Consider the following 16,016-nt stretch of genomic DNA (forward strand, 5'->3'; position numbering starts at 1 on the left):
GGGCCAGAGGCTTTGGAAGGGGTCTCCTGCAGGAATGACGGCAGGCTTGGCATCTGGGGGAACAGAGGAGCATTGCATGTAAAGAAACGAAAAGCTTTGTTATTTCCTTCCCTCAGTCAGTGGCCCCCCATCTTCCTTCTGTGCTGCTTGCGAGGGCAGGTGTCCTATCCTGACGGTGAGCAGAGGCGTAGCAGTGAGGGGGAGCGATGGGGGCACGGCTCCCTCAAGCACAGCTGAGCCTGCTTGGCCCAGCAGGAGGCCAAAGACTAGAGGCCGCCCTGGGGCTGACCAGGGCATGTCAGAGTGGATAATTGGGATGAGCTCGCCCAGCATTTACTACTGACTTACTCGCCACCGCGTCCTCACTAGTTAGTCTTTGGTTACCTGGGCTTGGACGTGGGGTGAGACCGTACATGTCTTCTTTCTGGAACGGGCTCCTCTTGCCTCTGCTCACTGTGCGACCTACCCCCAGAGCTGGGAGCGGATCACCACGGTTTCATCTGTGGTTTGTTTTAGGACTTTGCTCTCAGAGGTCGTGTGTCACAGCATGGTGTTTGGAGCAAGGCTGTGTGGCCTTCTGGAAGCCAAATTGGCACGTGCTTTGTGGCCTTTCTCTTGAATCTTTTGGCCAGGGTTTCACTCACCCTGGCAGAAATGGAAAGAAAAAAAAAATCTAGATTTTTTTTCTACTTTTTTTTTTCTTTCCCTGGAATCCAGGAAAACGATGAAGTACATGAGAACATTCATTTTCTTTTTTTAAATGTATTCGACCAAAGTAGAACTCCCTTCACCGAGTTGTGAGTTCGAGGACAGATTTATAAGAAGAGTAACATATTATTAATCGGTTATTCTGGTGCCAAATCTCACCTTCATTTTCAAGTTTAGGCAGAATCCCAAGATGGCACAGAGGGGCAGGCACGTGGCTGGAACACTTCTCGGCCGCCCTGGGGCAGGGGGAGGAGGTGCAGAGAGTTTTTCCCGATGGAAAGAGAAAGCAAGCTTTGGCCTAACTGGAGATTGGGCCGCCAGCTCTGAGGACGGATGCTAAGCCTGCTTATCTAATCAGCAGTTAGAGGAAGTTGTTTTTATCTGTGAAATGCATCTCTTCTGAACCGATAAACCCCATTTTAGCTCTGGAGAAATATTATCTAGCAGTATCTGAACATTAGCTCCAGCGAGCTCAAGCACACTCGGCCGGGATGCGCCCTTGCAGAAAACTGTGTGCGGGACTTCAGCTGGCTGGCTCGCTTGGGGTTGGGGTTTTCTATTTTCCTTGGAGGGAAAACTAAAAGCCAAGTATCCCTCAGATCCTGTTCACCTCGCTATGTTAGTTCCTTGCTCCTCTTGGTAGCTGAAGTGTTGTGCAAGGGTGGAGAAATTTGTAAAATTCTGCGTTACTCATCTTGTGGTCACCTATCTTGGAATGCCTCATGGAGAGGGGAGGTGTTGTCCCCGGGACATTTCCAAACCATGATGATTCCAGTTGGAAAGACTCCCATTTTCCTGTATCTCCCCAAACATGAGACATAGCCTTAAAACAATGATTTTCCTGAGACTGGCAGGTTGGGGAAAGAGAAGCTGTTACGTAGCAGGTGCATTGCTTCTCGTTTAAAAGCAAATGTTTTTTTATCACCTCCACTTCGTTGGCCAGCGCAGAGCCTGTGGGAGTCATGGGCCCTGCACAGCCACGGCGCGTGGGTGCCCCGGGGGGAAAGCAAGCGACCATGTGCTACGTTAGTACCATCTTGTACTGGGTTTTGGTGTAGATGGGTGGGAAAGGACAGCACATTGTTAGCAACATTCCTTGGAGAAAACTGAAACTGCTGTGTGTGTGTCCGTGTGTGTGTCTGTGTGTGTGTGTGTAGTGTATGTGATGAATGTGTCTGTACACTATGCACAGTGTGTGTTTATGCATGTGGTATGTATATGGTATATGTAGTGTATGTCTGGGCGGTGTGTATGTGTGTATTGTGTGTGGTTTGTGTTTTTGCATGTGGTGTGTGTCTGTATGGTGTGTGTGTATGTGTGTCTGTTGTGTGTTTTTGCATATGGTGTGTGTCTGTGTGGTGTGTGTCTGTGTGGTGTGCATGCGTGTGTTATGTGTGGTGTGTGTGTGTCCTGGGTGGTACTGGACAGGAGATCACAGTTGTTCCCTGGAGGAGCATCTCTGGGCCTGGGATTCTGTCCCTGGCTCTGCTCATTTCTAGCTTGCTGGCCCTGGCAGGTGGCTTCCCAGCATTTCTGTCCCCACGTGCTGACGGGGTCACCTGCCCGCTGCTGTGCTATGGAAGCACCAGGCAGGGGGGGCCACGGGAGACGGTCCTCCTCAGGAACTGCTGCAGCGTAATCAGTACCTCCGTCCAGTGGACTCGCTGTGAGATGTTCTGCGGGACCCGGGTGGACATGTGCCCGTGACACCTGCTGGCAGGTGACTTCACGGATAAGCCCTGATACGGTGACCACATGAAAAGCCAGCATCCCTCAGAAATGAGGCATACAGAGAGAGCAGGACACGGCCAGTGTAGCAGACTTTCTGAGTCTCAGGAAAGAGCAGGGGTCGAGGAAGAGGCCAGTGAGGACTGGACGGTGTCATTATGCCCCCCCATCCCTGGTCCAGTGAAGGCCCACCCATCAGGAAAGTGTGCGTGTGGACGACGGACTAGTGCATGGCTCTGTTCCATTCTGTCCCACGAAGGCCAGTGTGCCCTTGCCTGTTTGTGCCTGGACGTTCATGACCACAATGCCCTGGAAGTTCTCAAGGTCAGACCCAGAGCAGGGCCACCACGGAAGCCTTCCCCTGCTGAGCTCACTTGGGGATTTGTGCAGATACCATTTCTGTTGGCTTAGTGTTTGTTCCAACCTTAGCTTCTCTGACTCTTAAGAAAGTCCATTCGAACACATTCATACAGATAGAGCCCTGCTTTGTGCCAGGCTGATGGCTTAGTGGCAAATGCACCAGGAGTGGTCTTCCGACGCCCTGCCGTCGTGCTCAGCAGAGCTTACTGACAGGGATGTAGCAAATGAAGAGGTGCTCCTTGCTGAGCCAGGCAGAGGGGAGAGGAGGGCTGGGGAGGACTTCCAGGGCTGACATTTGAGCAGGAGGCAAAGGGGAGCCATGTTGGACTTTAGGAACTGTGGTGCCTGGGTGAAAAGGAAGAGGGTGGGCAACGAGAGGTACAAAGCGGCCTGCTCTGGGCATGAGGTGTGGTGCTCAGATGGGAGCACTCTTGGTGGGTCCATGGGGAATGACCCTGCCAGATCTGTGTGCTGGGAAGATCACTGGTGACAGTTGGCAGGGAGGCGTGATTTGTGCCTGAGGGTGGAGCCGGGGCGCCGGGGATGTCTCTCCTCTGCGGCCACCACATTTGTCCACTTACTCAATATGGGAACATGCTTGAGACGGCTCAGCCTCCACCTTGGTGAGCTTCTGCAGTGATCCCCCCTGAATGGAGTGGGAACACATGGGGAGTTGGGGTCAACTTGACATCTGTTGGCAGTCGGTAGCCAAGGAGTCTTCTGGAAGGCAGGATGGGTGAGAGGCAGGGACAGCCAGTTCTAGCTCTAGGATCCGCGGGAGGGATAGCAGAGCACCAAGGGCCTTGGGAAATAAATGTGTATCATTGTCTAGGAGAGAAGGCAAGGAAAGAGGCAGAGAATAAGCCGTTTGATTCAGGTAGAATTTCTAGAAAGAAATAATGCAGAGAGGCCACTATGAGAAGAGATGGTAATGAGGGTGAGAAGGGTGAGCAGTGCTGGAGAAGGGGGCCTTTTGGAGATCAGCGGTGGGTTCCCAAAAGCAGTGCAGCAAGGGGGGAGGCCCACATGAAAATGTCAGGGAGCACCAGAGAGCGGGCGGAGGGTAGGAAGGTAGCCCCGCCTACGGGTTGACTTGTAAGAGGAGAATATGAAAATGTATTTGAAGGCCAACAGGAAGAAGCCGGTGGAGAGGAAGGATTACATGATAGCAGCCTGAGTGGAGGCCCAGGGGAGGCAGACAGGGCCATCTGGGAGCTGGGCTTGGGCTCCTCATTGGTTATGTCCAAGCCTGTGGTGTGTCCCCCAGACGTCCTCACGGCCTTCTCCCTCACTGCCCTCAGGGGGCCACCCTTGAGCCCACCCTCCAATGGCATCGCTGGTCCTTACCCTGCTATTGTTCACAGCAGGGCCTGCCACCACTCAGGGAGAAAGCACTCCCCTGGGATTTGCTCAGTCTGCAGCTGCAGCACCTGGGCCTTCTGTGCACTGAGTAGGCGTGCAAGGCACGTAGCAAATGAGAGCATGGAAAGGGGGCAGCGTTGCTCTCTCAGGTAGGACCCCAGAGAGAGGAAGTGAAGGGGAAGGAATCGAAGGCTGGGTCTGAATTTAAGGTTCATTGTGTGGATTATTTTAGGTCACTGTTTTTCAGTGGGCACAGTTGGTATTTGGGGCAGAGAAGCCTTCCTTGGTTGACATGTCCCTCCCACTGGAGGATGTTAGCCATGCATGTCGCGCCTCTCCCCAAACGTCCCCACGTTTCCTAGGTGAGCCCCTGGATTGACGCCCTGCCATCAAGCCCAAGCACCTCACCCCCACACGGTCAGCTTTGGGCCGATTCATAGAGTCAGCGGTGTTCTGGAACCTGACCGTGGATTTCTTTTAGAAAAGGAATACCTGCAGAAAAACTGGGCCACAGGTTGAGAACTCTGATCCTGGCACTTCCCACCATGTTCCTGTCTCCAAAACTGCACGTTCACTTTGAAAAGTTCTTAATTTGTACAAGCAGACATCAGTGTTTGTGTTTTTTCTGACAACTTAAATTCATTCTACTCTGGCAATTTAAATACCATGCTCAAGTCATACCTAAGGGATTACTGAAGGAAACAAAGATCGGTTCTTTTCTACCAGAGTAAATAGTTAAACAGCATATTCTGTGCTAGGTTGTCGGTCCCAATTTCACATTCTGCTCTGTTCCATCTGTGCTGAAAGCATAGTTAGCTCTGGGTATAAAACAGCCAACCGACATTTCGTTAACTTTCCTTCTACATGGGGTTTCAGAAAAGAAATGGAAAAAAAAAAAAAGGTTTTGAGCTGTGGTTGCCAGTTGCCACCTGTCCTATCTGGTTAGGACATTTTCTGATTTGGGAAGTGTAAATATAACCCAGAAAGAAAAAAAAAAGCTTCCCCTCCTTTTATGCAAAAGTAGCAAGCTTTACGCACAGAGCAGAGCCCAAATCATGGCCCTGCAAAGTTTCCACAGACCCCGTTCAATGAGATGAAAAGGCTTTTGCAGTGAGCCTGGCGGCCCCAGGAAGCTGCTTCCACAGCTCGACAGTGGTTGGGGCCGGGCTACTGTACCAGCCAGATAAGCCCGGTGTTGTTCAAAGTCTTAGCAGGAACTACGGTTCGCACATTACCGCAGATCTGCTCAAACCCCTTGCCTGTTGGGATTTGGGGGTGGGGAGTGTCAGAAACCTGTAGGGAGCTCAGAAAGTAAGTTCCCGTCCATAGTGTGCTGGAACCAGCGGGAATGTGCCAACAGGTACAGGCTCAGAGACACTGCCAGGCTCGCTCGGGGCCAGCTGGTGGGAGCTGGAGGCCACCCGGGGCTGGAAGGACTGACACCACAGAAACTGGCAAATGCTACAAATTAGAGCTTTCATTGGAGGGCGGAGCTGGTTTCCCTGCATACCTCAGGCTGCCATACTGTTTTCACGGTGTTCACAGTGGCAGGGAACACTTTGGTGGATGGCTGTGTGGGCAGGAGTGGGGGTTTGTAGAGCAGATTAGGGAGGCGGGGGCCATAAGGGGAAATGCAGGGTGTCCAACAAGAGGGTTGATTCCACCTGACTCTGCCGTTGAGGTCACAAGCTGGAAATGTCATGCCAGGCTGGACTGGCTGCCTTAATAAATAGAATGCTTCTCTGGTTTTCTTGATGGGGCCAGGGTGGGGTGGGGGGTGGCACGCTGGTTTTGTGACTGGGGGGAGTATGACTAGAAAAGCATTCTGGGTCTTACCAGTGAGATATTATCTTTATGTCTCTGGCTGGTATTTGGGCTTGAAGAACCTGGTCGTGCAGAGCAACCCTTGAGTGCATTCCATAAGTGAGTCAGTAACGGTGATTTGTCCGGGAAAGCATTAGCTTCCCGATATTCTTCGAAACTGAGGATTGGACTTGGTCTTTGGAAAGCTTCTGGACTGAGCTTCTTGGATTAAATACAACCGTGGGCTGTGTGTACAGATCTAGGGATGACCCCGCCGCTTGCCCCTGTGTGTGCGGTGGCCTCAGCGGGTCTGTGTCTCACCAAGGGCCTGGCATGTGCAGGCAGCTGGGGACACTATCAGAAGAGACCCCGACGGGCCAAGGGCCACGGGGGCCCTTTCCATGTTCCTGCCTCGAAGCCCCTGACACTTGCTGCGACCCCGTTAACCAACACGCCGCTGTGTGCCCTACTTGGGGAGTGAGTGAGCTGCAGGGACCTTTGAGCCACAGGTCTTGGGTGTGTCTCTGCAAGGCTGCCTGCCAGGAGAGCACTTCCCCCACAGGGGATGTGGCTGCAGGCTGTCGATTTCCACTGAAATCACCCGGGCAGGATTCCGGTGAAGCCCTGAACATCCGGTGTCTTTCCCCGCCGGGCGGGGGGTGATCGATGGAAGGCCTCCAGCCGGCTTCTTGCGGCCACTCTCTCTTGCAGAACACAGGGCCGTCACAGCAGAGACGAAACCGGGCTGAAATGGGAGAACTCTTGTGACAGCCCCGTGGGCAGCTAGGTGATGATTTTTATTATCCTTCTTGGAACCCAGCAGAATTTTCCTGCTGTCACAGTATCCATGCTGCTCCGTGGAAGGCAGTGGTAGCAAGAAGTATAGGACCCCATCACCGGGGCCCCCGGATCTCTCTGACCCTCTCTGTTCCCGCCGTCAGGACAAGAGAGACCATTAACTATTACCAGGAGTGGCCACCACCTCGTTCATCCTGGTGTTACCTACAGTTGAATCTGTCTTCGGTGAAATTCGTGTTCAGTAGAGAAGGCTGTGGTTTTGAGTGAAGTGGTTTTATTCCTGAGAAGATAACAGAGTTATTTTGTCATTATAAACACTGCATTTACTCACAGTTTCAAAGCGGTACTATTATTACTAATAGAGTGAACTTTATTGTTGACTTTGGAGCTGCAAGTGTTAAAAATTCTGTTGGCGGTTTGTGTGTGTCCCTGTGTGTGTGTGTGTGTGTGTGTGTGTGTTTACAAGATTTTTAAGTAGGCTCCCTGCCCAGTGTGAGGCTCGAACTCACGACCCTGAGATCAAGAGTCACGTGCTCTACTGACTGAGCCAGCCAGGTGCCCCCCAGTAGTTGTTTTTTATTGCTGATGGAGTGTGTCCTAAAAATGTATCCTTAAGGTCAGGCTGCCCTGTGCATGCACACAGCACACCAAGACACACTCTCTAGATGTTACACGTGGGTCTTTCCAGAAGGGTCCTGGGCAGGCAGGCAGTGGGGCTCTATGCCTTCTGATGTGTGGCTGCCTTCAGTCCTTGTCAGGGGACAGAGATTTCATAGATGAATAATAACCAGCATTCCTGGAACATATTTGTGAAATGCAGGAAATCAGGGGCACCTGGAGGGCTCAGTTGGTTAAGCGTTTGCCTTTGGCTCAGGTCATGATCCCAGGGTGTTGGGATCAAGTCCTGCATCAGGCTCCCTGCTCAGCGGGGAGTCTGCTTCTCCCTCTCCCTCCGTTTCTCCCCGTGCTTATGCTCTCTCTCTCTGACAAATAAATAAATAAAATCTTAAAAAAAAAAAAGAAAAAAGAAATGCGGGAATCAGATGTCCTAGGTCAGCACTGTCCGATGAAAATAGCCTGAGACCTGCATCCATAATTCTCAGTTTTCCAGTAGACACATTCAAAAAGAGAAATGGCACAAGAGAGATTAATTTTAATAGACTTTATTTGACGGGGCATACCCTAAATATTATTATTTGAACAAGCATTCGATATAAGTAGTCATTAATGAGTACTGTGCTCCTTTTTACTTGTGGTCCTTGAAACCAAGTATAGGTTATGTGTACAGCATATCGCAATTCAGAGTGGCCCGTGTTTCAGGTGCTCAGAAGCTTCTTTGGCCAGGGGCCACCTGCTGGATGGGACAGATCCCGAGTTCTGGAGAGAAACTGTGTCCCCTGTTATAGAAAACCTTTCCAGGTCGACCCTTGCTGAAATTTAGCCAAAAGCTGGTCAGCTATCACCTCTCCAAAGTAGTGTTTAAATCAGTTCTCTCTACAAAACATTTTCTCAGTCGTCCTCACCAATGAAGGTGAAAATTTGCTTTTTTTTGTTTCTTCCGGTTTTGGCCACATTTGACTTAGAGAACATCTAGGTCCAGTCCAATTTTTACATCAGTTGGATTTATTTTACGTAGCTCTATTTTAACTATACATCTTGTAGGCATTTGATTAAGTGCAAAATAATGAGAGGGCAATTCTTAATAGTAAAGATTAATAAGAAAGCAAAATGTAAACATGTAAAAACAATGTAGTTTTCCGAAGCAGTGGCTGAGTTCAGTACAGAAATGCAGTACTTTTAGTTTTGGTTTTCATCCATTCATTCTCTTCTCATGCACTCTTTATGGTAATTTGGGGGGCTGGTAAATCCTCTTGAGTTTTTTGAAACAAGGCGGTTGCTTTATAGACTTGAAGCACATTCCAGGAGCATGCCATTGAGGACAGGCGCTAAGTGAAGCAAGTTTCAAAGACGGCCGCCATCGCATCTGTGAAATTGTTTGCAAAAATTGTGTTGAATGAAGCTTCTCGATAACTTTGTAAGACAGTCTGCCGCAACCCGATGAAGCAATGGAGCAGAGGTGGTAAAGGAGAGAGGCTTTTTTTGGTGTGTGTGTGTTTTTTGTTTTTTGTTTTTTAATGAGGGGGAAGGGAAGCAGCAGCCTGCCTGCCTAGGGCAGCCAGAGAAGACGAGCCCGGTGTCCCACCTTGGCACCCATGTCCTGGGAGCCCAGGCACAGGGAGCTCTGGTGCTCAACCCCACCCAGCCACGTGCAGCACAGACCCCAGCCTTCCTGTGCGAGAGTGCCCTGTGCTAACTGCTGCCCTTCCTGCATTTCAGGAGACGGCGTGTGCTCGTGTGGCTTCTGTGTTTCCTGAGCACACCCTGATCCACACACCCACAGAGTCAGCCCTGTGGCTCTGATTGCGCTATTCCTGTCTTTTGAGCCTTTTTCTTTCTCTTCTGCCTTCCTGTCCTTTCCTTGAACCCTGATCTTGATACAGTTTCATCAGAATTCTAGTACTTGGGTCCAGGGACCAGTGACGGAACCCTTTTGTCCAGGAATAAACCATTGCAAGAGACTAGAGGCAAGGCTGCCCCTTATCCTCGGGTCCCGCGCACCTGTGCCGTAGGTCACCTAGAGTCCTAGCCCCACGAGGCTCAAGGTCACTGGCTTTTGCTTTCCACTGCTCATTACATGAATTAGATAGAGACTACCTGGCATCAGTTACTGACAACGAGACCTGCTGCTTCGTCCAAAAGGACTGAACCAGAAAAAGACCACGTGCTTGGCGGGTTGCAGTCTGTAGGCGTGAAGGGCACACCTCGCTTAGCTGAGGGGACGTGCACTGTGACACTGGGCTTCAGGCTGGGATATGGGAACTTGTCCCCCAGCATCCACACTGCTTTGACACCCAGGCCCTCCGACAGCTCCTGCAGACAGAGCCCCAAGCCCACACTGTTGGATATTTGAGGCTGGATTTCCTTTTTCTTTCAGAAATCATCAAAAGTCTGTTTGGAATCTAGAATTTTGAATATTGTTGAATTAACGGCAAGCTTATGGTTGTGTTCAACACAAGGTTTAACTAAAAAGTCGTGAAAATTATTTTTTGGGGCTGCCATAAATGTTTGCCCTACAAGAATTCCTCTGGAGGATGAATTGCGCTGGTTGTAGAAGGTTTTGAAGCAGAAGGTCTGGGTTAAGTCTCGGCTCTCAGCCTCACTACAAGCGTGATGTGGGGCAGAATACACTGGATGAATCCCACACTTCTCCCAAATTCAGAGGGTATGAAGTAGTACTTTAAAAGTCTGTCAACCTGCCTGACTGGGTTAGAAAGGATGAACATTTGCCCTGTGTTTACTGTATGCGTCTGTCAGGGATGGATGGACGGACAGGCCACGCCCTTTGCGAACCTCTGTGTTCCCATCTCTGTCCCTTCCTGATGAAGTCATGGGGCCACATTGAGAAGCTCCCTCTCTTTGCCCACAGCCAACCCAGAAGGGCCCGTCGTCCCCCTTCCCTTTACATTGTTTGCCCTCTAGGAAACGTACTTTATTAACTTCCCAACTATTTACCTAAGTTTCTATGAGCACACCTAGAATTCTTGCACTGTTCTGGCGAAGGAAGAGCAAAAAGCATAGAGAAGCCCATGGTGCCACGCCCAGCATTGGGGTGTAAGCTGCCCCGGGGAGGGAGGGGGGGGTGCCCCCAGTTATTTCACACCTGCGCCCTGTGCTCAGCTAGACTGCATGGTCCTCACACGCCAGTCCCATTTCTCCTTCTGTCGCTTCTCCACCACAGAACACACCGTGGGGGAAAGCAGAAACAGAGTGAACATCCCACCTACAGACACAAGTCAATTCACTGCATGGTGAAAAGGCTCTTTACAGTGTCTTTTCATGTGACCGGCTGTAGAAATCAAGAATCATCTCAGGAGGGAGTTGAAGTCAGAACTGGCGTTTGAGCCCATCAGGTGAACACAGTTAATGCAGCAGGGAAAGGAGCAGGGCTTCACAGCACAGAGAAAAAACAAGATGTGTCATCTAAACATTTAAGTCACATAGAGATGGGAAAAGATAAGGGAAATGAGTATTTTCAGTTTTGTTGTGTAATTAGAATTTACTTTGCAGTCTAGAGCCTGTGAAGGTCACCCCCTCTGGCCTTCTCCTGACCCTTCAGGAGACACATAATCCCAATTAGCAGCATCCCAGGATATTAGAAGTTATTACTGTGTCCTATATCAAGTTATCATCTTATCATGATGTTCGTAGGTATGTCCTACAAATTTAATTCATCCTACGCAGTCTTGACAATTGAAAAGAAATCTGAAAGCTTATTGACATGTTCGTCAGCCCCATAGTGTTGTCCAAGTGCGATCGCTGAACTCATTCCGAGCTGCTAGGCTAGATGTCGTGGGGCATCAGGCCGTAGGAGCACCGGCTCCCTCAAGCAGTTAAATACACCGTCTATACCCGCAGGGAGCTCCAGGCGAGGACGAGCACAGGTGTCGAGGGGCATCAGCATCCCAGAATGCCGGGGAGCAAGCTGGAGGTGGGGTTGAGTGGCTTCAAGCATCATTTCATGAGACAAATGCTTCCTAAGTACTCACTTTGTCCCAGGCACCCTGCCAGGCACAGGGGCGACCAAGACAGAGAAGACTCAGGGGCTCAAGGAGCTTACCTTCTATTCCAGAAAGGACATAGTTGAGCAGAAAGAGAGAAAAAGTAGTAAAAAAAAAAAGTATATATATGTATATATATATATGTGTGTGTGTGTGTGTGTGTGTATATATATATATATATACAATGTCTTCTTGTCTCACAGACAGTTCTGCCTGGTTTTGAACATCGGCTGGTTTAAATGAAAATATTCAGGCTGGTGCACTGAAGCCCTGGCTGCGCTTAGCGAGTGCACTCACTGCTGTGTCAGCATTCCCCTGGTGGAAAGGTGGTTTAGAGCTTCTGTCTGCACGGGAATGAAACAAGGAAAATGTAGGGGTGCCTGGCTGGCTCAGTTGGTTAAGCATCCAACTCTTCATCTCAGCTTAGGTCTTGCTGTCCACTCAGCTCTTGATCTCAGGGTTGTGAGTTCAAACCCCACATAGTGAGGAGGCCTCTTAAAAACAAGGAAAATGTAGGAAAGCTTCTGATGCTAAGCCTCCCTCTGCCCACAACACCCACTGAGTCAGCCGCACAGAGTGCGTTTGATCACCACCGTCCTGCTGCTGGGCAGTGAGTCTCCCTCCCATAAAGCACTGCAGTTGGGAGACCACTGAGCTAACATGAGCCCTGTCCATACGTCCTTCAGCATCGGCTGATGGATAAGGGCCCACATATCCGGACACCTCCTAGGACAGCCGGGTCTAGGCTTTGGGAGACACTGATTATTAGCAGTCTTGAATCAAATCTGCTTGTATTGAGAGCCATGCACACAGCCAGCTGCACTGTCAATACTTTCCCTAAACTGCAAGAACCCTTCCAGTCCCTGAAGACAGCCATGCTAAGCCCTCTGAACATCCCCTTCCCCTGGTTGATGTTTCCTGAGTTGCTCCGAGGGTGATGAAATCAAACACGAGTCTCCATTTGCTTTGCTTCCCCTCACTGTCCCCCCCTCCCCCCGCCATTGGCAGTGTGCCCAAGTCCCTCCCCAGACACGGCGTCCAGAGGACCCTGCCGGCCCTGGCAGGCAGTGCAAATAAAAGAGAAAAACCAGTCAGTGCCCCTGGCAAGCTCCCCTTTGTCCAGATCCACCTCCACCCTCAGGATGTGATGGAAGACAGCGAGCCAAGGCTGATTTTGTAGTACTGGGGGACTCACTGCTGTTCGTCTGTAGAAACATGGGTATTAAACCCATTTTCCGTGTTTGTGAGCTCTGATATTCTGGTTCTGGAGGGCAGAACCTTGCCCGGGGCGCCAGCTCCCCCAGTGCAGCTCAGGCACACACAGGTGGTTGTGGTCGGTTCGTGCACCCTCAACCCACATGAAGTGTCCGCTCAGAACATGTGCGTCAGTTTCCCAGAAACACACATCTCTCCCTCACCTTGTCCCGGTGCGTCTGATACTTGGACCTCAGGCGAGGATCTGGCGTGCGTCACTGTCCTGTTTGGTGGTGTGTGGTTCACGTCAGCCTGGTGAGCCCTTTTTGGAACGACTGTGTGTCTCAGACATAGGGACGGGGTGAATAAGAGAACTCCTTCCCTTTACGATGCTCATTTCCACAGCAACTCTGTGAGAAGCCCGGTGGACAACATCACCTTTTTTCTTTTCTTTTTGACGTTTAGATAATCTATTTTTTAAAAAGATGAAATTGGCACAGGTAGGCTGCTGATCTCTGACTCGTCTGGGACCCCTGGCCTCACAGTCCATGAAACACACGTAAAAGGAAGAAATTTGTGATACAGTATCAGTGACCCAGGTCAAAGGTCAAAGCTTTTTAAGCCAGTGACAACTAAGTTTTTGCAAGTTTCTTAAAAGGAGCAAAACTCACACCAGGCAACAAAGCAGAAAGATATGCCACCGTTCCCAATGGGACGCTCCTTTAATCTTTTGTTCCAGGTGAAGCCAGCCTTGCACGTGGCTGTGTCCATCAGATTGTTAATTGAGTTTAATTTTTACTCCTGGAAATGGAAATGTTATCTTTAAACAAATCAGTCTTTAGAAATTTTGTTTATTTGTCCGAGAGAGAGAGAGAGAGAGAGAGCATGCGTGCATTCTCGCGCACGCGCACAGGCAGGGGGAGCGACAGGCAGAGGGAGGAGTCTCCCCACTGAGCAAGGAGCCCTGTGCGGGACTTGATCCCAGGACCCTGGGATCATTACCTGAGCCAAAGGGAGATGCTTAACTGACTGAGCCACCCAGATGTCCCTAAACAAATCAGTCTTTAAACAAAACAAATCTTTAATCCAGAGTTTCCGTAACTCAGTATAAATGTCCGGTGCTGTGTCACAGTTTCATGAATCTTTCAGGTTGCAGGTGGCCTGTTACAGACACAGAAAGATTTCTTCGAAAGTTTAAGTGAAAGGGAAATTGGTAAAAGTGTGTTTTACAATGACAGCAATGTGGATAGTTCTCCAATATTGTGTCTGACAACATTATCGTGCTGTTGTGAATTCATTTTCCCTCCCACTTTGCCAACTCTTGGGGTCAGGAAGGCTCACATTCCAAGATCCACAGAGAGACAGGAGATCCAAGAATGAAGGGAGGGACATTTTACTGTGATCAAAGTATGGAGTATGTTCTTTATTTAAGAAGAACAGAGAAAATCCCAAGATTTTCCTATGATATGCTAGGGGCATTTTCAAGAGAATTCCCATTTCAGAAAGACATTACCTACTGATTTCCCATCGGTGGGCCACAGCTTTCAAATTAGTAAATAGGAAAAGAAATTCATTATTTTAGTTTGTCAGGAAAATGAATTCCCTGAAGTTTTCAATGACTGTTACTGGAAACGACGCAGCTGATGTTTCGGAATCCATGAGAAAGAGCATGTGAGTCCCAGACACAAAAGAAAAAGAATTGCTGAAAAGGGATTTCATGAGATGCTCTACAAATTGGCTATTAGGAAATTTCTCACCTCAAAAAAAAAAAATGAGAGTGGGATACGTACATTGAGAAACAGTTATTTTTGGCACATTCTTTGAGGTAAAACACCTCTGTAAGGTGCTGTTTCCTCATGGCTGTGGCACCGAGATCAGAACAAGAATGTGGTGGGTTTGAAACCATGCACGTCACTCATACCAACTACAGAGGCTCAGCCCACTTGAAAACTGAGCCTGGGCACCATTTTGTTTCAGTAATGAGCAAATCGAATGAACCACTGTGCCAGATGTGGTGTAAAGCTGGCAGCTCTTCCGAACACAGACACGAAAAGAATTACACAAAAGCAAACAAAAGAGAACCTGAGGCAGTCAGTACAAAACAACTCCAACAAGGCAATGGCTCTTTATGCAGTGATGGTACCCACCCGTTGAACAAAATGCACCAGACACATGCGCTCTAGTGCTAACAGCCTCTGCTCTCATACCTAATCGGGGGAGATAGAGTACAGTGGTTTTGGTGACGTGGTTTAACTTAGTCCTCACCTTGTTCCCTCTCTCTGCTTTACAGATGAGAAGGGTCCCATGCCCAGACAGCCTGGAATGGCAGTCGGCACTGGGAGTCATTGGACCTCCATCTTGGGTTCCTTGTTGGTTATAAACTTAATGAGGTCGATTAACCGATCTTCGAATCGCACAACCCATATGAACCCAAGTTTTCTGATTCCAAATCTTGTGTTCTTTCAACTTTCTCTTGCTACCATTTTTTTTATATTAAGCCTGTGTGTTTATGATCTTTGTTACCACCCTAAGAGTAAGTATTGGCGAATGACATATTGAAAAATACTGGTATTCTAAATGGTGTTGGGAAACTGGTAGGAAAATTTGGTTGTGATATCCACAGGCCAGTCTAGCTTCATTCATGCAGCACTTGTTGGGCAAGTAATGAGGAACACAGAGGATGCGTGACACACACCCAGGGCCTCCCTTAGGGAGCAGGATACATGAAATGCTGCAAAACCCACAAACAGGCAAAGAGCAAAATCAGTTTTGATGCAATGTGTGTAAGATTTCAGAAGACATAACATATATTCTGTCACTTCAAGAATAGGTAGAATTTTTAGAAATAGGAAAAAGGAGCAGGTTGAGGGGTGGGGGGGAGGGAAACAAGCGAAGGCCGAGGAAACACAGTGGAATCTTTGGTTTCTACGTGGGCATCAGGGGATTCTGGGAGGAGGGCTGACCTCAGAGAAGACCTTCAGTAGATGTATTCCCTAGGCAGTCATGGTTATGGGGGTAGATGGGGAGTAGGGGGAGTCATTGGCATAGCTTTACCCCCAAAACGAATGCCATCTTGGACCATCACTTGCCTTTCATCAAGAAGTCTTACAACCCATATCACCCTAACTGAAATCCTGTCACATTTAGGGCATTCATGCTTCTATTTTAAGTCATGTTATAGGATCAGTAAGAGATAAGTTGGGGGCAGATAGGGACCCTCCATGCAAAGGTTGAGTCAAGGCTTTGGAACCAAGGCAGTGTATCTATTTTATTTTACACATTCATTCAGAAAGCTGCAGACTTGAAACTACCAAAGTTAGGTACAAGAAGCCATGTGAGAAACAATTGAAGTGACCCCCGGGTCAGTTGAGGTATCTGAGCAGAGGTATGCAAAGCAGTGGGAGTGTGTGGGGGTGCCCCTGGGGAGACCAGCAGGCCTGGGTT

General features: G+C 49.3%; 1 protein-coding gene across 12 annotated transcripts in view; it reads left to right on the plus strand.

Moving 5' to 3' along the window:
• The window catches only part of IKZF1 (IKAROS family zinc finger 1), a 95,835-nt gene that overhangs the window by 26,927 nt on the left and 52,892 nt on the right, over positions 1–16,016 (plus strand). The gene's annotated exons all lie outside the window — the stretch shown is intronic.

This window comes from Ursus americanus, chromosome 3, assembly GCF_024610735.1.
Source record: "Ursus americanus isolate L20-20 chromosome 3, mUrsAme1.1.p, whole genome shotgun sequence".
NCBI classification, from domain to species: domain Eukaryota; kingdom Metazoa; phylum Chordata; class Mammalia; order Carnivora; family Ursidae; genus Ursus; species Ursus americanus.